This window comes from Vidua macroura, chromosome 14 (genome assembly GCF_024509145.1).
Source record: "Vidua macroura isolate BioBank_ID:100142 chromosome 14, ASM2450914v1, whole genome shotgun sequence".
NCBI lineage: Eukaryota > Metazoa > Chordata > Aves > Passeriformes > Viduidae > Vidua > Vidua macroura.
The window spans coordinates 3,271,791-3,292,380 of NC_071584.1; the positions used below are offsets into that span (position 1 = coordinate 3,271,791).

Sequence of the window (20,590 nt, forward strand, 5' to 3'; positions counted from 1 at the left end):
AGGGAAGCTCTGCTGCTGTGACAAACCTTGTCACGCATCTTCACAGCCCTCCCCAGCCCTACCTGTCTCAATTTTGGGGTGGCCTGGGAGCCCAGGCAACCTCGTGGTCCTTCCCAGGCGGAGGCTGTGGGGGAGCAGGCGGCTGTGCCCCCCTCGGCAGGGCTCCCGCGGCACATCTGGAGTGAAAACCAAGCAGCTGTTTCATCTCGTGCCCTTGGAGAGCCATTTGCGTCATCCCCTTGTGATCTCAAAGTGAAGCCTGAACCGCTCCCAGCGGCTCAGCCCCATGTGCTCAACACCCCCCGCAGGCTGAGCCGGTCCTGGGGATGAATGGTCAAGGCTTAAATAAAGGCAGATGCAAAAGTCAGAGCTGAGGAAGCCACCACAATGCACAGTGGGATGGGAAACTGAGCTGGAGAGTAGCAAAACAGAGCTGAGGAGTTTGAAACTGAAGCTGGGGAACCCCAAATTGAAGCTGGGGAGCACCAAATTGAAGCTGAGGAGCAGAACCGAAGCTGAGGAGCACCAAAATGGCCCAAAATGAAGTTGCGGAGCCCCAAACTGAAGATGAAGAGCCCCAAAGCAAAGCTGGGGAATCCCAAACAAAATCTGAGGAACACCAAACTGAACCTGGAGACCACCAAATTGAGATCCACAAACCAAAGTTGTGAAGCCCCAGACTGAAGCTGGGGAACATCAAACTGAACCTGGGCAGCACCAAACTGAGATTGAGGAGCAGAAAACTGAAGATGAGGAGCACCAAACCAACACCAGGACACACCAAACTGATACTGAGGAGACTCAAAATGATGCTGAGAAGTCCCAAACTGAAGCTGGGGAGCACCAAACCAAATCTGAGAAGCACCAAACCAAAGCTGTGGAGCCCCAAACTGAGGAGCCCAAATTGATGCTGAAGAACCCCAAACTAAGGCTAGGGAACACCAAACTCATGCTGAAGAGCCCCAAACCAAGGCTGAGGAGCACCAAACTGAAGCCAGGCTTCTCTGGATGGGAGCTGGTGGTGGCAGGGCATTGTGGTGGCAGCCACTGTGCATCACGTGAAGCTCAAAGCCAGCTAAACTCATTAATTGTATAGCAAGCCCTGCTTGGTACCATACCCTAAAGCTTCAGAACAAAGTCCTCCTTTATCAGGTTTGGCTGAATTCTCCCCCCCAACTCCCCCCTCTTTTGAAAACAATTCCACAACAGCCTGAAAATTTGAATAAATGGAATTATTCAGAGGAATTATTCAAGGCCAGGTCTGGCTAAAGACCCTTTCAGTGCCCTGTTCATGGTGGTATTAGGAGAGGGTAAGGAAATATGTGAATGTTGTAGAAGTGGAAGCTCCTGTCATTGTGCCATGATCCCATGGCCATGGATAAGGCAACAGCTTCCCAGAGATCAGAGCCAGCAAGTGCCAATCCAATCTTTGCCACAGGGGAGTTTTAAAACACCAATTTTGAACTGGTTCAGGAGCACAGAGCGCTGGAGCAGAGCAGGCTGAGAATGTGCTTTGCTTTAAAAACCCCACCACACCTCTCCTGATTGTGTCCCTCTGCCTCCCCTCTCCCTCAAGGACGCAGGAGACTTTTCAGAGATGGTGGCCCAGGCCACCTCCTGTAACCACTGAGCAAAAGATCTCAGCTTATGTGAGAGAAAAGTCCCAAAATGAGCTGCCCTGTGGCCACACTAAGTAGAGATGGAGACAAATCTGTGGTTTCGCTTGGCAAGCAGCAGGCACGGAGTGTTTGCCTGGGGTTCCTGCACTCATCATCCTGGAGAAACTCAGTCCCAGCCACATTTTGCATCCATTTCATTCCAAACCCATAAAACTCAACCCTGGCTAGAGCAAAATGGTGTTAAAGCTGGTTTCTCAGCTGCATCACATCCTCCCCATCCACAGCCTCAGCCTTGGAGGCTCCAGAGCTGGTCCAGAAATGCAAATTCTTGTGAAATCCATCCAAAAGCAACAAGGCAGCATGTGCTCTGCAGCTGAAACCCACCATGTGCCCAGGCGGGAGTTTTCTTCCCAGCACTCCACTCCACAGGCCAGGAAGGTTTTTCTTCTCTGCGTCGCCTCTGGCTTGCAATTTTTGAGGGATGATTCACCTACCACACACTAAAGTTACCCAACAAACAGGAGCTGCAGCTCCTCAACGTGGGCCACGTTCCATCCAGATATCTTTCCATGACCTACACACCCAAGGAGACCGAGGATCTTGTTACTCCAAGCTCTCCTGGTGTTGTGTGAGTCCAAGGGATGTTGGGTTGGACCATGTTTGCCCATGTCCCATCTCCCTGTGTGAAAGCCCAGGGCTGTCCTGGCATTCAGCTGCTGTTGGGCAGAACCAGTGCCCTCCCTCAGCTCCTGCCCAAATGAACTGGCAAAGACTTTTTAGCACTGAGGGGGGAAAAAAACAAATCCTGGGGGTGAGCATCTCCCCCCTTGACTGTGCTGTCAAACGCCTCGCCAGCCCCTGGCTGCGTTTTCATCCAGCAATTTTACGAAAAACAGAAAAGTTCCATTTTAATTGGTGAAAATTCCCTCCTCCCACCCGCAGAGCACCAATCTGTAATTAGCCTTTCATGTAAAATGATGTTTATTCCTGACGGAGTTTATCTTGGCACAAACGCGCGCTCTGAAATGTGCACACATTTGAAGACTCAAACCCTGCATTTAATTCTCTATCTGCTTGTTAATGCTCATTGTTCCCAAGCCCTTTTTCAAAACACACCCACAGGGAGAAGAAAGTATTTTTTATATATATACATAAAAACCTCCTTCCAGCATCAGGACACCGGTGGCGAGCACGGCACCGGCCCAGGGTCCGGCTGCCCCCTGGATCCCGGTGCTCTCCCAAACACACGGTGCCAAACCAGACCTCCTGATTTTATCCATCTTCCCCTTTCTTTAACACAGGCTTTTCTCCCCAGCTGTGATGCCCCTCAATGTTCCCCCTGCAACACAACTGAAGGATGGGAGCCCTGAAGTGGGAGGATGGGAAAAGCACTGTGGGGAAGCCATCAACAGCACCCAGCTCCGTTTTGGAGAACCCACCCTCACCAGTGGAAGCCATAACCCAAGGCTCATGATTCCTGGGCTCAATGTGGAGTGATTTGGGATTTACACTCTCCCAGAAGTAGCAGCCACATCTCCTAACACAGCAGCTCCAGACTGGACCAGCAGCCCCCAGGACCTCCCAGCTGGGACCAGGTGACCAGAGCAGATCAGAGCCTTCCCCTCTGTCCAGCCCCGTGTGCAGATGGCAGTGAGAGCCCAGCAGGGGGTCCTGAGTGGCTGCCACTGGCTGCTCCAGGTTCTCCCATTTCCAACAGGGCAATAAACACAATATCCACCTTATGAAATGAAAGGGACAACAAAGATTTGGGAACAGGGACAGGGGCAATATCAGGGTTGTGATTAGGGTTTGGGTTAGGGTCTGGATGAGGGTTACAGTTTGGTTTAGTGTCAAGGTCAAGGGACATTCCTTTCCCCAGCCTGATGCATCCTGGTGGGTTGGGGTTTCCTCCAGGCCCCTCACCCTGAGTTTTTGGGGAAAGAGTTCCCACTGCTGAAGCTGGGCAGGTTCCAAGCTGATGACAATGATTAACTCTGGTGAGATACTGTGGGTCAGCTCTGGCCCCAGACACTGGCTGCTGCACATCCAAAGCTCTCTCTTTTCTCTTTGGAAAAGCCATGACCTGACCAAACTTCACTGGCCTTTGACTATGATTAACTTCCTGCAGTCACCAGTGCAAGGTCACAAAGCCTGGGAACAGTTCAGCACTCACACTCCGCCACGGCCATCCCCTGTCCCCAGCAGTGAGGTGTGACCCCCTTCTTCTCCAGCCCCAAAATGTGTCATCTCCTCTGAACCCCACCATGGCCACCTTATGTAACTGGCAGGTTTGTACTGGTAACCAGTTCCTGTAGCCACAGACAACTGGGAGGACTGTGCAGCTGAGGGACCGGGGTGGTGGAGCCTCATCCCAGTGCTTCATCTGCTCACAAACAGGGCAGGAGGGATGGAAGGGGGAAGGGAGGGATGGAAGGGGGAAGGCATCTGCCAGGACACGAGCACCAGCACCAGGACTGGGCCAGCAGTGCTGGGCTATGTCTCAGCCAGGGCCAGCCACCGTTTCCCAGGCTGTGATCCAGGTGAGTTCTGCCCCTTTTGGGGGCACACCTGAAAGTCCTAAAGGGCTGGAGTGTGACCCTGGGAGCAGTCCCTGCCCTGCCAGCTGCCCCACGTGAATGGCTGCCATGGCTTTTCCCAGCCAGAGCAGCGCAACCAGCCCTGTGATCCACCAGGACACAGAACCGTGGCTCCTGGCCAGAGCCACCTTGCCAGCCCTGTGATCCACTGGGATGTGGAGCTGTGGCTCCCAGCTGGAGCAGCCTGGCCAGCCCTGTGATCCACTGGGATGTGGAGCTGTGGCTCCTGGCCAACACAGCTTGGAGCAGATGGCAAAGCAGTGCTGGCTCACAAGCCGGGATGAGGGGCAAAGCCAACAGAGCTCTTCATGCCAAGGTCAGGGGTTCATTTCCCAGCCAGGCAGAGAATCTACAGGATCCCTACAGGAGCCAGTGTCCAGCACTGATCCACCACTGCATCTCCCTCTCCATGGTGACACCATATCTGACACACAGGATCCCAAAAATCCCCAGCATTGCTTCAGGGTGAGAACACCTGGGGCATCCCAAGCCTGTGATGCCTTGGGGAGAAGATGGGATTGGATCCTGGCCACCAGTGGGAGGCAGGTTGGGCTCCACTCCCAAAACAAAGCTGGTGGCCCAAGGCTGCTCCATCCTCGTGAAATCACCGAGCACTTTCTGCCTCCTCTGCCCCACTCCCACCAACCCCTCCTGGGCTGTGTTTGGGACCCCTCCTCCCTCTGCGGTGAGACAGGGGTGAGAAAGGAAACTTTTCTCCAAGCTGGAAGAGACAGAAAAGTTTCCCTCTGCCAAATTTCTCCCAAGCCATCTTCTGTTTCCCATTAACAGCAAGGAGAAGAAGAAACCCTACAGCTCAGCTCCATGCTCCTCCCACCACAACTCCCATGGGCACTTGTCAACATCCCAGCAAAAAAAAGGAGAATTAAAGCCATGCAACCTGGCTGGCCGTGACCCAGCGACCCGCAGAGCGAGGACCGGCGGCGGGTGGAAAACAACCCCCCTGCTCTGCTCTTACATCTCCCCCATGGAAACTTTTCAACTTCAGTCGCTGGCAGGAGCCAGGCTGATCCCAGCTGAATTCCTTCCACTTACCAGCAAATAAATAGCAGTTAAATGAAAGGAAAGAGAAAAAACACCCTTTTTTCAAAGGGGAAAACAAAGAAGTCAGGGAAAATAAATGGAGACAAAATGTTGGGCTGGTCACAGGCTCACGAAGATCTTTTTCCTTCTCAGCTGGGTACTTGACAGCCTTCCCCTTCAGCTAATTAAGGGATACTCAGAAAGAAAAATACTTGCAGCCCTTTGCCAGCCCTGAGCATTAAGGGGAGAGTCCCAGAAGGCTGGACACCAAACCCTGGCCACAGCTCCTCACCCACTCAGGCACTGGTTTTAGACAAATAATTGCCACTACAGAACATCTGCAGCCTTCTCCCAGTCCTGGCAGATTTCTGTACAGCCTTTCCTCCAAACCCTCTGGTAGTGGACATGTCCAGTCTTGGAATCATAGAATTACGGAGCCGTTTAGGTTGGAAAAGCCCTCTGAAACCATTGAGCCCTACTATTAACCCAGCACTAAGCCATGTCCCCAAGTGCCTCACCAACATGTCTTTTCAATCCCTACAGGGTGTTTAATGTGTATCTGTACCTTCCCCTAGACCAGGGCCAGTCTTGAACTCCAAGTATTTCTCCCAACTAACACCTTCCCTGCTGCAAAATTTCCAAGCATCACTTTGCACCCTGCCCCTCACTGGACAAAGAACACAGTGGGTGTGTTCAAAACCTTGGGTTTTGCAGCTTTTGAGGCAGCTGAAGGCAGTGATGCACATTCTGTCTGTCCCCTGTCCCAACCCCAGCCCAGGTTTCAGCACTGCTTATTCTCCCTTCTCTCCTCCACATCTCTCAGTCAGCCCAATCCTTTCCCATCGTGTGGTGGATGGGGATGGGGATGACATGGAATTGTGTCAGGGCAGGTTTAGGTCTGAGGTCAGGAAAGGTTCTTCCCCCAGAGGGTGCTGGGCACTGCCCAAGGAATGGAATGCCCGAGGCTGCCAGGGCTCCAGGAGTGTTTGGACACCAGTCCAGGTGGCACCAGGGCACCGGGGATGCCCAGGGTGGGATTGCTGGGGGGTCTGTGCAGGGCCAGGGGCTGGACTGGATGATCCTTGACGGTCCCTTCTAACCTGGGATATTCCATGATTCTATTGTCCTATGAGGTGGGGATGGGGATGGGGATGGGGATGGGGATGGTGTGGGAAGAGCCAAACCTCCCAAACACCCATCAGCCAAGGCTGGGGCATTCCCAGGATGAGTGAGGTTGGAAGAAAGCATCCCTGTGTTTTTCCCAGTGCCAACCAGACGCTCCAGTGGCACTGCTGACTCTGCCCTGCAGCATCATCTCCAGAGCCACCCCCAGAGCCCTCCGAGCTCCAGAGGAAAAAAATACTGTAGCAACTTCAGCCTCAGCCCCACTGGAGCAAAAACCCTGAAATGGAGAGGGCTGGGATTCCTCCCCTGTGGCACCGGGGCAGAGCCACCCACCCCAACATTACCAAAATATTTCAGTTATGTTACTTATTCGCTTCCACCCAACACAGCCCAAATTTCCCTGAAGACAAAGTCTGCCCAATACCCAACGATGCATGCGGCTGGAAATATGAAAGGGAAAATCGTGGTGGCTGCTCCTGGCGCTCTCCGAGGGGAGGCCCCTCCCCAGGCTGTGCCAGGTGGCTTTTAAGTTGTTTTGCCCCCGAGGTTCACTCACAAAGGAGGTAACACCTCCCTCCATGGCCTCTTCCACCTCAGCTCTCTCCCCACACTGGTGTCTTCTCCAGATTGTCCCAGGGCTCAGCCCCAGCCCCACCCCTCCCGTGGGCTGGGGTGAGGGACACGAGGTGATGAGTGACCACACTGGAGAGCCTCCTCCACCGAGAGAATATCTTTAACAATCAAAATAAATGAAGAAAAGCCGTTTTTAAGCAGGCTGAGCAGAGCCCTGGGGCAGGCACAGAGCCATCCTGGGCTGACACAGTGTCTGTGGGACAAAACACCTCTGTGGTGGGCTCTTCTCCTGATGGCCATCAGGAAATTGTTTCTTGCCCCAGTGCTGGAGAGTTTGCCCCGGGTCTGCAGCACAGAGCAGCACCTTTGGATAGTGCTCCTGGAGTCTACGGACCAGGAAAAAAGCTCACAACACTTGCGTATCATCATTGAACCAGACACCCAGAGGGCAAGAGGAGGGGAAAATATCCATGTGATTTTAATCTCTTGGAGCTTCCTTACATTAAAGACAACGTTTGGAAACAACTGGATATCTCAGAAAAATAGACCAGGCTGTCATTAAGCAAATCCGACCACTAAAGGAAAGTGAAAACCAGCAGTATTTTATCTCTCTCTCTTTTTTTTTTTTTTTTTCTTTTTTTTTTAGCCCAGCAAGAAGCAGGTTCCACCCCTTTGCCAACGGGCTGTCACTTTTGGCTGACCTGCTCTCATTTGAAAGTTTTTCAGACACCGGGTGGCTTCGGGGAAGGGCCAGCCCTGCCCTTTGGTGCTGCAGGCAGGAGGGGCAGAGGCACGGCCGAGGCGAGGGGTTCGCAGCAGGATGAGTCCCCTGCATCCCATCCCCATGCCAGAACCCACCCCGAGCCCTGCAGCTCCTGCCGCTGCCCCTCGGACGGGCAGCCGTGATCCATACACATAAACACGCCTGTGTGGATCTGTGCACACACTCACATCTACATATAAATTAAAAACCAGGCCCCCGAGGGCTTGAGCCCACACGACAGCCACAGGCAGAGCTCCCTTGGAGCCACACAATGTTTAACGAGACCGGGGGGAACTGGGGACAGCCCCGACCGCTCCAAGTGCCCCGGTGGCAAAGGGCTCTGAAGGCAGGTGAAACATTAATGTGCTTTCCTGAGGAAAAACATTCACTTTTTGCTGCATCAAGGGCTTTGAAATGGGAATAAACAACAAGGCAGGTTAATGAAGGCTTCTGTCAGTTACTGGGTGAGGTTTGGTCCTGCCAGTCAGGGTTAAAAGCCTTACATCCCATCTCTGTGGCCAGGAAGCCTCTTCTTCCTCCCATAGAAATATGGCTTTTTGGGACGGGGGTGGGAATCAAAACTATCCTGTCCCTACCAAATTACCCTGTCCCTACAAAACTACCCCTGTCCCTACAAAATTACCCTGTCCCTACAAAACTACCCTGTCCCTACAAAACTCATCCTGTCCTACAGGTGCCAAGGGTGGGATTGCTGTAGGGAGCACACCCCACACCCCCAGTCTTGTTTTCACCCATCCATGCTGAGGGGCAAAGGGAAAAGGGCACTGAGAGGATTCAGCAGTGTGGAGCTGAGCCTGCCAGGATTTTGGGGTGTGGAGGGACGTGAGGGGCCAGGGGCAGCCCTGGAACACAAAGCCCCAAGCGTGGGGTGGGTCCAACCCCTCTGCTCTCCCCACATGGATCCATGGGGATGTGCTGGAGGCCACCAGCCCGCCCTGCTCTGTGACAGCACCGGGGACGCCTCTCCTGAGGCATCATCACAGTGCTCAGCCTCTGCAGTGACCCTGGCACGGGGCAGTCCCTGCCCAGAGGAGCTGGCACGTACGTGTGGGGTGGCATTATGGACAGTGAGAGCAGGACAGGGGTGCTGGGTGCCAACAATGAAGGGAAGAGCAGTGACACCATGGCAAATCCTCACGGCAGGGCTGAGCAGAGGCAGCCACACATCACCGCTGCCCCTGTGCCCCTGCCTCAAAATCCCAAATCCCAACTGCTCCAGCTGAATTTGTGGCAAAATGTCAAGAATTTTCCTCTGGCCAAGGACTGGACAGCCGAGCTGTGCTCCCCACAGCAACCACGGGCAACCTGGAGCTGAAATTGTCCTCTAAAAACACCCCTGCTGCAGCACTGATGCACTTGGAGAGCAGAAGGCTCGGGATGCAGGACCCCATGTGCATCCACACTGGTTTTGAAGTGTCCCTGAAGCTTCAGAGTGCCCAGGAGCCAGGAGAAGCCAGAGGAGGGAGGGACCAGGGTGATGGAGGCGCCGAAGCCCAGCAGTGCCGCTGTCAGCCCTGGCAGCCGCGGGCCTGTCGGGACCACAGGGAGTTTGCAGAGCCAGGGAGAGGCTCGTTTTTGTCTCCTCTGCTAATGAGACTGATACCAGCTGCTTCTCGTTGAACCAGTCTGACCATCGGGCCCAGCCAAAACTGATTCATTCATAAGAAAATGGGAAAGGAGATCGACTCGTCACCCTGACTAATGGGGAACCCGGCCAACAACCTGCTGCTTCCACAGCAGCCCCACATCCTGCTTGCTTGGTTCTTCACCATCTTCCCCAGCTCCAGCGCTCAGGGGAAGCTCTGGCCTGGCGCAGGCGGGTGATAAAGCAGGAGTTATCTGCTGCAGAAAGTGTCGGCGCGTGGCCAGGGGCTGGAATCAGCCGGCAGTGCCTGGCATTTTGCAACAGCTGATTCCTGACTCGGAAGCAGAGGAAACATTAAAGCCCCCAGAGCCATTGCTTTCCACGCTGCTCTGCCTTGCATCATCTTCCCAACAGCTTTTAGGGTTGTTTTTTATCTCTGTCCTTCTTCATCCGGCAATAAAAATCTAAACAACCGCCTCTGTGGAGTAGGAAAACTCTGCCTGCTGTAAAAATTGTTTTCTGTGGGGTTTTGTTTTGCGTCGTTTTTGTTTATGAGGTCAGTGGAACACAGACTGTGGCAGGGGGAGGCTGCAGATGGTGGGGCTGGGAACCCTGGAGTTGGGAGGATGCTGTCCCAAGGGAAGCAAACGAGCTCTGAAAACCAGTCTGGGGCTAATCTTATCTCCAGATGGAGATTAGCATGGGCCAGCAGGAGTTAACAGCCAGGCACAGGGGTCAGAGCAGGACCTGAAGTGCCTCCTCTCCAGGCTCTTTGGTTCATGCTTTGGTTGATGAACTGACGCAGGGCAGAGTTTAACAGCTTTAAAAAAATTTGCCATGATTTCTTAGCTTTGGGCAACACATTGGATTTTATATGAATCTCCCTTAATAAAGGTCCTCTCCTAAAATGCAGATCCCAAGGGAGTTTCAGCTCTCCTAGTTAAAAGCCTGCCACACCATCCCTTGCCTCCAGGTCACCTGAGGTTTTATCACCTGACCCTGCAGACATCAGGACAAGCAAGGCAAAACTTCAGTTCTTGGTGAGAAACCCACCCTGGGTCTTGAAAAATCCCCATTTTTAAGGCAGAAAAGCACCAGCCAGGCCAGTTTGGGTGGGGAAATGCCCCAAATCCTGACACTGGGAGGGCTCAGCCTCCTGGACGGTTCCACAGGGAGAGTGGAAAATGGGACCACGTGAGTGAGAGACGAGCAGAGCTCTGGATATCGCAGCCAACGTCTCTCAGCTCTCCCACACCACCCCAGCAGGCTGCGGAAGAGTTGCCAAATATAAAATTTTCATTTTCCCATCTGGGTTCCAGGGCAGTGATGGAGCATTTCACATGTGACACTGAGAGTGGAAAAGCCTGGTGCAAAGGGATTCATTAGGATTCATTCTCAGCTGTCCCTCCCAAGGGCACCCAGACCCCCAGAATTAGCCCCATGTCCTCGTGCAGCTGTGAGCGTGCACCCCACACCTGCTGAGCAGGACAGGAAAAACCTGCAAGGGATGGAAATCTCATTCCCAAGGTGTAAGGGAAAAGCTGTCCACAAAGCTGTTGACAACATCCCTGTCAGTCCTCACCCCTTCCCCTCCCAGGCTGGGTTCTCACCGACTCTGGAGAAGTTTCCCTGGCATCAGGACAGTCAGCACAGCTCCTATTTAATGCTGAATTTCTCCCTGGGTAGGGGAAAGATGGGGAAGCAGGCAGGAGGAGCCTCACAAAGATCTCAAACCTCCAGCAGTGCTGAGGCTCCAACGAGTTTATATTGGAAAAAAAAAAAATTAAACCAAACACCGATGATATTCCCTCCTTGGCAACTGCCTGCCCTGATACCACTCCTATTATTATATTCTGCAATTAAGTGATAAAGCTGTAATTGCCTTATCTGATGCTGCTGGGCACAGCAGCAAAGCAGGAGCTGGCCTCGAATTCATCACCTTGGGCATTTTGAAGCCACCCTGTCTGAAAGGATTCTCCTGCTTTGTGGACAGACAGGACCCTACAGCAACTTCCTCCCTGCAAATGTGGGGCAGCAGCATCGGCCCTGTGCCCGTGCACTGCCCCATGCCATGCCCAGCCGCTAGCCAGGGCGGGAGCACAAGGAACAAAAGGGGCAGCTCTGAGTCTGCTCCGGCTGTGGGAAGGCAGAAGCAGATGGTGGAGGCACCAAACCCACATCCCCAGAGACTCCCCAGCCCTTCCCACATCCCTGCTCCAGCATCCTGGGGAGCAGCAGCATGAGGCCAGGCAGCTGGGACAGCCTGCCAGGGGCCAGGGCACTGTGAGAGCAGCCCTTCAGTGTGGGGTCCAGCTGTACCAGTGGGACTGGGGCACTGGATTAGAGAAAGTGACCCCAATTTTCCAGCCCGATGCCTTGGCATGAGGAGCAAAGCCACACCCAGCTGCTCTCAGGCCATAAAAAGCCCAACCTGCTATTTCCATTCACACGTTCATCACCTCGAAAGGAGCTCTGACAGGCTGTGGCATCTTCCCAACAGCACCAGCCCTGATTTCAGCTGTTTTAAAGTCTGGTGTCCCCTGAAACCTGATCCTTGCCATTCTTCCAAGCTTTTTACTATTTGCCCTCAACACCGGTCCTGACCCCGGGAGCTGCCACCAGAACCTCGGGAAAGAAAACTCCAAAATCCTCCCTGTGCGAGCATTTTCCAAAAGTGCCCTGACGCCGTGGCCAGTGAAGGGCAAAGCCTCTGTGCCCCTGCAGCCCAACCCAGGGGCCATGGAGAGGGGCCCCATGCCCGTGCCCCCCTGGCAGGGTGGGCAGGCTCCCGCCGGGGAGCAACCACAAGAAAGGCCGACGCGATTTGCATCGTTAGCATTCTTTCCCTTTTAATAACCCAAGGTGTTACCAGCAACACTGTTACTGATTTTTATCTCCGCAGCGCCTTTTAAGAGCTCCAATTTGTTTTTCTTGGAGATCTCATTTTGTTTTATTAAAGCTGACACCGAAGAGGGAAAAGGAGACATTCTGGGCCCAGAACGAAAATATCCCATTTAAAAACCCGGTATTATTTTCTTGGAAACGCTTCTCCGTTGACTTTAATTAAGCTCACGAGTTTGGCGTGCTTGGCTCTCAGGCAGGTTTAATCCCAGACAAGCTCCCCACACCCCCAGCTGTCCCCACTCCCACAAATCTTAAGAAACAAATTGGGTTTTGCTAAAACACACGGATTAATAGCTGGCCCACCTTCAAGAACATCCTGACGTTGCCTTTTCGTCACCGGTCACGGCGTAAGCACACGGCTGCAACCGCTCTGCTCGCCTTGCCAGCAGATCCAAAAAGCAGCTTTACTCCCTTATTTTTTTGTTCTCTTTTATTTTATTGTACTTTTATTGCCATTGCACAGCTGGTGGGATGCAATTCCTGTGCCTGACTGTGCCCCAGAGCTATCAGGGTAGGCAGGGTGACCACAGCCTGGCTCTGGTGACCACTGTGCCACTGCTGAGCCTTGTGCTGGGTGCTGCCGTAAAATCAATAATTACCCCCCTCCCTTGGTAGAAGGAAGCTCTTTAGGATGATTGCAAACACTCCAAAAGTTGGGAAATCCCAGGAGGGAGCTTGTCTGGGCATCATCTGGTGCATACCCATTATGTAATTACCGTCAATCTTTAATCACAGATTATACTTTTCCATCGGACTCGAATCAGACAGAGCATGGGAAGCACAATCCTCACTTGAAGGAACTGCGATTAAATGTCATTCTCACTTCGCTGGGTTCCAGGTTTATTCCCACCACACTGAGCTCCCCCTGCTTTGCACGGGTTTTGCACAAAAAACCCCTCTGGCTCCCTGGCAAACGCCCACATCCCCCCAAGAGGGAAGGATTTTGCCTCCCTTTTACACACGGGATCTGTGAGCGGACAAATAAAGGCCAAGATCTTGAAACAAAAGCTTTGTTTTGGTGCCTAGTGTGAGATGACCAAGAAAAGGGCCTTTGGGGATGCCAGCCCGGGATGGGGTGGTGGTTGGGTGCTCAGAGCAGGTTCCTTGGCTGCAGGCACTGTGGTAGGGTTGTTTCTCCTCCTTGAGGAGGGCCCCGGTGCTTGCCCGAGGCGAAGCCCAACAAGTCAGCCCATGCAGCGAGCGCCCGAGCCGCTCCAGAGCATGCGGGGCTGCCCCCCCCGGAGAGACTCTGCAGGGAATCCTGGAATGGCTCGGGTTGGAAGGCACTGCAAAGATCCAGGTCCGACCCCACTGCCACGGGCAGGGACACCTTCACTGGACAAGCTCGCTCAAAGCCCCATCCAACCCAGCCTCGGCAAAGCAAGCAAAACCCATCATGAGCTGCCAAATCCAAACTCAGAGCCAAAAAATCCCAAAGATGTGGAGCAGCAGAGTTTGGTGAGCTCGTCTCCTCCAGTGTGATGTTTTGCAGACCAGATTCTCTCAAAACCATGTTGCTGGCAGCCCTGACCCCAGAACACCCTCCCCACCTGGCTCTGGAGTGCAACACCGGGAGCTCCCGTTGCAGCCATGGGGTGCAATGCTCCTCTGCCTGTGTCCTGCAAGGTGCAGGGATGGAAGTACGGGATAGCCCCAAGGGGGAGCTCCCCTGTGGCGTGCAAGGGGGTGCTGGGGCTGCCCTCCTGCCGCAGCGTCTTCTCGGCGATCCCACGTGGGGTTGGGAGGTTGCTCAGAGCATGCTGGGCTGCTCCTTGCACAGAGGCCAGCGTGGCACAGCATGGCATGGCATGGCATGGCATGGCATGGCATGGCATGGCATGGCATGGCATGGCATGGCATGGCACAGCTGCCAAGGATGCCCAAGATGAGTTCCAGCAAAACAACTCAGGCCTGTGACCCGGCAGCTCTTCCCAAGGGTTTTTCCCCGTGTTTCAGCTCTGGAAGGACGTGCTGGGGACAAGGGCCAAGCTAGTGCATCAGGTGATTTTTTAGGGATCTACAACTAAAAGGGTAGGGGCGGGGGAAAACCCTGCAAACGTGCGGGTGGAATGCAGGGCTGTGCCACCCTGCCCGCGGGGTGTACCGAGGGAGGCCGGGGCAGCGGCAGGAGCGGCCGGAGGGAGCCCCGGGCGGCACAGCGGGCAGGGCGTGCGGGCAGCGCCGCGTCCCGCCGGCCGCGGAGCTGGCAGGACCTGTTGTGCGAGGTGCCGGGGAGAGGCTGGAATGGCTCGCGCCTGCGAGCGTGTTGCAGCAATTCCCAGCACACGTCATGTGGGTTTTGCAACCGCCCTAACTGTCTCGGGGTGGATGCGCCGAAAGGGCCCGGGGAGAACCGAGCGCTCCGGTGCCTGTGGCGGGCACGGCAACGCCCGGCGGGACAGCTGGGCACGGCCCCCGGCCATGCCCAGCCTGGCACACACCTCTCCACCAGCCCTTTATCCGCAGGGCTGAATGCCAAAGGGCAGCATCTCCTTCCCTGGCAATAGGGAATAATCAATCCTTCGAGGAAGAGGAAGGGAAAACCCAACAAATCCCTGCTGCAGCAGGGTGGGTGCAGCAACATATCTGCACATGTGCTGGACTGGTGTCCAGTCCTCTTGGCCCATTGCCATGGTGATGCCATGGGATGCACATCCCATGGAGATCCGGGGAAAAGCGATTCCTCAGGGAAAACACCGGCTGCAAGATGTGGGTGCATGGCCTCTGTCTCAGCTGGGAAATTCTGGCATCCTCCTCTGTGCTCTGACCCACTCATAAGAAACCCCTGAAGGGTGATCATTCCAAAAGCAGTGAGTGGGAGACACTGAGGTATTTGGTGACGTGCCAGAAAATTCCATATGGCACCCGGACGGCAGCCAGCAGTGGGCAGAACACCAGTATGGTTGGACTCGGTGATCTTAGAGGCCTTTTCCAAACTATTCCCTGATTGTAGGGCCAGGGTGGAGCCTCATTTGATTCCAGAGAGGGGGCACAGCTTTGGAAGTGCCTGTGGCATCTGCCACCAATGTCCCCAACAGTTGCATGCCACCTCATCTGGCCACGCTGCCCCCCTGCTGCTGGCCTGTGCCACGCTGGCTGAGGTCCCCAGGAGTGACTGGGATAAGACAGCAAAAGGCTCCTCTGGGCTCGTATCCAGACAGTGCCAAATCCTGCCAGGCACAGCAGCAGTGCCACTGCCCCACCGGGGTCACCTCCCTGTCAGCACGGCAGGAGCGGGGCTGGCTTGCTGCCACCCAGGGAATTTCCCCCGTGCACACCATGGGATACAAAAATCAGCCCTGGGAGGTGAAACCCAGGTAATTCCTCCTTCCCCAAACTGCCCTGCAGGGAATTCGGCTCCACATCCACCGATCCTGGTGGTCCTCATCACACCACCAGATCATTTGGAAGGCCGATACTGGTGGGATGGGGTGATTGATAGTGCTGCCTCACAAGTGGGATAATCCCTGGGAATGGTGTCTGGAGACTCTGGATAAGCAGGGAGAGAGCCAGAGGGGCTGTCCCAGGGACACGGGCAGGTGACAAGGCCCACGTGAGCCTTGCACAGCCAGCCCCTGGGCACTGCCAGTGAGGTCAGCGGCGCCTCCCAGCCACGGGGTTTGGCCCAGCCTGATGGGTTAGGTCTGGTTTAAAGTGTAGGGTGAGAACCATCCCAGCTGATGGGCAGCTTCCAGCTGCTGAGGGGTTTTAAGGAAATTAAAGGGTGACTTGTCAAACTTGTGGATTTCTCCCCAAAAGAGGAAATGAAATGGTTCCTTTGCCTTGCACTGCATCACACCCCATTGTCACTTCGTGCCGCCACATTCATCCCAGCCCTGTGATCTGCAGCAGTAACCCCTTCACCCTCCAATCCCTCCTCCTCCTCATCCTCCTCCTGTTCCCAGCCCTGTCTCAGTGATGGATTTGCAACTCAGCACCTTCAAATTTTAACCTATGATCCAAACTCCACAAAGTAGAGGTGGTTTTGTTCATTTAGTTGCAGCTAAAAGGACCAAAAAACTCCAAGCCAATTGCATGACTTCTTCATAGGCCACAGGAGCTGCCACCACTCGAGGACAATGGCCACCAGGAAATACAACCTTACATCTTCTTGGTGGAGGACACTTAAAAGTAAATTAAAAGTAAAAAAAGTAAATTAAAAACCACTAAAATGGCAAATGTGCTGGCTGAGAGGGCCCCTGCAGTCTTGAAAAACAAGAACCTCCCTTAGAAACAGCACTCCGGCCTCCTAATAACCTTAATCGCTCCCGACAGCCCCAAGAACCAGGTTTAACAACATGACTGGGCTTTGTTTGCTTTTCAGGCTGCTTTATCTCACACAGCACCTTGCAATCAGCTCAGGCAAAACCCCAGTTCCTCTAAAACTCCCCCATTTCCCTGTAGTCGCAAACTCCAGCTCCCAAAACAGAGGCTGGGGCAGAGCCTGGTGCTGGCACGCTCGCATCCCACCATGGAAAACCCCCAGTAAATCTGGGAAGGCTCTGTGCTGCCCTTTGTACTCCCCAGCTTGCAGGGCAAGGTAATAAAAACAAGTTTTTTATCACCTTTTGCTGGATTTACCTCCCCATCTGGGCTACGTAAATATTGTTCATGTCAGTGCATCCCTCTGCAGGGTTAGAGGAGGGTTGGGAGCCCGGGTGGACATGGGAAAGGCCCCAGGAAAGCTGAGGTCCACAGCAGCCTTGGACAATAAAGCTGTGAAACGGGGCCAGCACAGCACCCTGGTAATTAGTAAAAGCTCCAAATCCTGCAGATTTGGGTAAGAAGGTGACAACCACAGTGTCACCTTCAGGAGATGGGAGCCTCCAAAAGGCCAGCAATGGACAATGACCCCATGATCCCAATTTAGTTGGGATCATTTCCAAGAATTACCTCTTGCAATCAAAGCAACGTGGCCAACAGGTTGAGGGAGGAGATTCTCCCCTTGCTCTAAAGGGGCTTCAAGAGAGCTGGACAGGGATAGGACAAGGGTGAATGGCTTCCCACTGCCAGAGGGCAGGGTCAGATGGGATATTGGGAAGGAATTCCTCCCTGGGAGGGTGGGCAGGCCCTGGCCCAGGTGCCCAGAGCAGCTGTGGCTGCCCCTGGATCCCTGGGAGTGTCCAAGGCCAGGTTGGACATTGGGGCTTGAAGCAGCCTGGGACAGTGGGAGGTGTCCCTGCCCATGGCAGGGGTTAGAATGTGGTGATTTTTAAGGTTCCTTCCAACAGGAAGCACTCTGTGATTTACCCTTACCTTGGGATTTCTCTTCCCAGCTCCTAAAGCTCCAGCCACGCTCACCCACCCACAGAATCTTCTTCAGCCCAGAGAGGAGTGCAGGCTTCTCCTCCCCCTCTCTCATATAACTGTTAGCACTGAAATGCTTTGTTTTCTCCAAAAACCCCCTTGTTCTTTCTTACCAAGCCTTCATTACAATGCTGGAGTAAAAACAGCCTTTTCCACCTGTGCTCACCTGTCCTGAGGATGTGAAATCAGCACAAAGAAATTCCCCAGCAAAACGGATGGGAATTGAGGAATAAAGGTGACATCAGCCCTGCCTTGGCTCAGGATCTGGTCACTCAGGGACTGTGGTCCATGCACCATTCCAGCTTCCCTAAGCACAAGGAGCTCCACCAGCCTCTGCTCCTTGTCTGGAGCTGGGCTAATGGGGGGAAGCTGTTCCCCAAGTTCTTGCACACTGATCAGGGGATGCTGATGGACACAGAGATGCACTCAGAGGAGCTGCAGCCAAACCAGACCAGCTCCTCAGGCCATCTCTCCAAATGCTTTTAGTTCCATTTCCAGGCACCAAAACATTAAATATTAAGGGAAGAGAGTTAATCTATATCTGGGATATTGACACAAAGCAGAGGAGGGGAGAAGAAAAAGATAAATAGACCTTTTTAAAATAAAACCAAAATCTGCAGACTGTCCCACCAGGGCTTTCCAGACCTCGGGTATGGCACAAGGATGTGTTTAGAATAACAAGATGCACCAAGAAATGTCACTCTCCTGGCTCTGCCCAGGTAGCTGGAGCACCCTCTGGGACCTTTGGGTGGCTCCTTGGCTGAGGGCACAGCCCTGGTCAGGGACAAGGCCACCTTGTGGTCCCCTCTCCCAAGCTTGAGGCACATCTGACAGTGGCAGAGCAGACACTGAGGTAAGAAGGTTCATGCCCAGTCAATGCTCACCAGGACTGTGCTGCCACTCAAAAGGGCTTTTGGAGCTGAGGAAGATGAGGGTGCTGGGCTGGCTCATCTGGCCCTTGGCTCAGTGTCAGCCCTCACTGTGGGACCAGCACCGGGACAGCCACGGATCCACGGATCCCTCAGCACCGGAACGAGCCTTGTACAACCGGAGGCAAACGTCACCACTCATCTCCCAGCAAACACCCTCAAGCATCACTCAACACCTCTCCAGCAAAGCTGGATTTTTTTTTTTTCCTGGCCGAGTGCTCACATGTATATTATTTTTTTTATTCCGGTCTCAGCATTCCTCCACTCCCCCCGCAAGAAAACAAACCCGAAAGCACAGAGTGTGCCTTGCAAAGGCCCCGCGCTGGCGTCCCGCGGGGAAGGGGCACGCGGTGGTCGCAGCAGCCCGCCTGCCCCAGCCCGCCGTGCTTGTTGACATAGGCAGCACAGTATATTTCTTTAAAGAGAGGAGCCTATGCATTCGATGCATTGCTGCCACAGGGTTTGTTTTCAAAGCCTGACCCCAGACCTGAACTCCACGGATCCTGCGTTTCTCAAGATCAAACGCAAGAAAACGTGACCAATGCAAACAAGAAATAAACCTTGATAATTATAGCTGGGGCGGCTATTGTTTAGTGCCGACTAGCACCCGCTTTAGCATAAACAGAACCCTATTTTTAAAGGGATGCCTGACCAGCTGACAGCCTTACTCCCCATTTTGCCTCCAAACCCCCTGTTTGATAGAAACCCACCTCCCTGAGACCTGGAGGAGGTTTAAGAGCAGAGACAAAAGGCTGAGCCATGCCCACAGCCATACTGGATGCCGCTGCTGGAGCAGGGAATGGATCCTCATCCTCCCAACCTGCTCCCTGTTGGCGGGGGATGAGGGGCTCCCTGGGGTCCGGCTGTTGCCTGCAGCTGGCGGGTTCAGAGTGACGTCGGAGGACAAACAGACAGCACCGGTCTTTTCAGGAAGGCCATATCACTTAGCGCTTGGAAAGGAGCTACGATATTTTCCTGATTATGTTTGCACGCAAACGAGCGCCGCGGGGAAATTATGCAATGCTGAGTGGGGAGGGGTGGGAGCGAGGGAGGAAGGGCTGGAGGGGGGCTCCGGGCTGCACCCCGCTGCCCTCAGCCCCAGCCAGTGCAGCTGCAGCCCCGGAGGTGCCGCAGATGGATCCGCCACCGCCGCTGGAGCCTCGGCACCACAACCTCGGAGCCACGACTCAGTTATTAACGGCCTCTTCATTAAGCACCCAGACCAAAATGCAGATATTCGTCACCCAGGCTATTTAATTACCCAGCCTGGGTTCACCTCGCACACCCACACGCCTTTCTTTTTCGAGGCCTCTGTGCGGTCATAGCCTTAAATAAATAGATGGCGGGAGCAAGAGGCAGATGCTGACTCCTACAACCTCTGTCTTGGGCACAGAGCTTTAAACCACCAGAACTTGCAGTATTTAATTTCTTTTGTTACCGCTTTTACCTTTAGAGCCCTGCCTTAGGCTTTCTAGATACAATCACAGGCAGCAGGAAACAGAGAGCTACACTATGAGCTTCCTGGGCATCACATGCGCACACACAACACACACACACACACACACACTCCCAGCCCATCCATCACCCTAATTACAACTGGCCACACGTCCGCAGCTCGCTGTGGCACTCCGTTAGTACCCGTAATTACATGGTCCCATCGTCTCCCTGGTAAGAGTATCATGGAGTTAATTTGGGATTCTAGATGTGGTGGATCCCGTAATGAATTTCATCCTGGCGCGCTCCCCGCTGCACTCGCCGGCCATGTGCCAGCTGAGGGAGGGAGCGTGGGCAACGCTGGTCCCCAAAACAAGGCTTTAAGGTCCTTACACAGCCCTGGCACTCATCTCTCCCCAGCACACTCCTGGCTCCTGGCTGCTGCCCACGTCCCAGCCACAGTCAGGACAGCACCGCAGGCAGGTTCCCTCAGCGTCAAGTGCTCGTCTCCACCTGGCAGATGAGAGCAAGGTGGGCCACGGCTGTCCACCACGAGGATGGATGTGATCTTCCAGGGGGGACAGGAGGACCTGGGACAAGGCTGGGCCTCCCAACACCAGTGTCCAGCTGGGACCACCACGCTAAGAGGCTGGTGTCCCTCTGCCAAGTCTACTTCAACAGCAGGGTCTTGG

At 54.2% G+C, this 20,590-nt stretch overlaps 1 protein-coding gene across 1 annotated transcript in view; it reads right to left on the minus strand.

The window, feature by feature from the left end:
- SLC16A2 (solute carrier family 16 member 2) overlaps positions 1–20,590 on the minus strand; it is a 35,959-nt gene that overhangs the window by 14,316 nt on the left and 1,053 nt on the right. The window lies entirely within an intron of this gene.